The 1,352-nt window shown below is 44.0% G+C and overlaps 1 non-coding gene across 1 annotated transcript; it reads left to right on the forward strand.

Moving 5' to 3' along the window:
- Positions 1-334: 334 nt before the first annotated feature.
- TRNAQ-CUG (transfer RNA glutamine (anticodon CUG)) lies at positions 335-407 on the forward strand. The gene has a single exon. It is a non-coding gene; the product is annotated as a tRNA-Gln (tRNA).
- The last annotated feature ends 945 nt before the right edge of the window (positions 408-1,352 follow it).

Here is a 1,352-nt window from a genome sequence, read left to right on the forward strand (position 1 = left end):
TTGGCGTACATTTGGGAAAATTAGGATGTTCGCTTATCACTAGTGTTAGATGCAGCCAGGCATGCATCCCCTGCTGTCCCATGTGAATTTCAGAGGTTTTACGCATTGGCATTTCCTGAGGTGTCATTGTGCACTTGGTGACTTACTAGTGGTCGGATATTGATTTCTAGGTCCCAAGTTTTTTCTCCCATAGACTATAATGGGATTTGATATTTGTTCGAATATACGAATATTGGGAGCTATTCAAGTTGAATTTCAAATTATCGAATATTTCACTATTCGCTCATCTCTACCCATAAATAGTAAACATGGTCAGACTTAGCTAAGATATGTGGGCCCAGTGGCCTAATGGATAAGGCATCAGCCTCTGGAGCTGGGGTTTGTGGGTTCGAGTCCCACCTGGGTTGATCAGTTTTAGAGCATCTATGGGAGGGTAAAAAGTCTTAATATACTTGTCAAGAACATCATTCTAACATTTCAATTTCATACCACTCCCTCTCATATTGTGAAAGCCATGAGAATGTAACCAATGATCCACATAATACAGAAGAGAAAGCTCTCTTTCTGTGTGTTTAAAAACCATATAGATATTAACATTAGAATATAAGCAACAATAAAAAATATCATAAACTGTGGTACCTCGGTTTAACTTGGATTGAAAGCGCTTTGAAAGAAGAACTCACAGTTTTTCAAAATTGTAACTTGGTTTATGAGCTTTGCTTTGGGTTTCTTGTTCCGGCGCCATGGTGTGAGGAGCAGCTCCGCTTCTCAGCCGCCTAAACAGCCGCATATACCCGCAATCTCTTACCAGGGGGGCCATCAGGGAGACGCCAGTCTGGGTGCAAGCTATATGGATCGCTTTGTGCACAAAATGAGCCCGAAACGGAAATCTGCTGGTAAGGGGAAGCAGATAAGGCAGACCATGAGGAGAGACAAGATGGCGGCGGCCAGCTCCAAAGCGGAGGGGTGACATTCGGAGGGAGAGGTGTCTTAGTTGGAGGAGGACGGGCAGTTATCCCTGATGGACTACAAGAAAATTGCTATTGAGGTAGCCAAACAAATTTCCCCAGACCTGCAAGAATCGCTGTCTGCCACGGTGGCTCCGACACTGAAGAAGCTGCAACATGAGGAAACACTGCATGGGGAACAGCTGGATGATGCTGAGACTCGCCTCCAAAATGTGGAGGACTATGTTGATCAGACCACTACTAAGGTGCAGCAACTGGAAAAGGTTAATAAACGCTTATAGAAGAAGGTCCAGGATCTAGAGGACCGCTCCTGACGTAATAATCTTAGAATTTTAGGGGTCCCAGAATCCATACCTGTATGTATCCCATGTAAGATAATATCAA

The sequence above is a fragment of the Dendropsophus ebraccatus genome, chromosome 12 (assembly GCF_027789765.1).
Source record: "Dendropsophus ebraccatus isolate aDenEbr1 chromosome 12, aDenEbr1.pat, whole genome shotgun sequence".
Classification (NCBI taxonomy): Eukaryota; Metazoa; Chordata; class Amphibia; order Anura; family Hylidae; genus Dendropsophus; species Dendropsophus ebraccatus.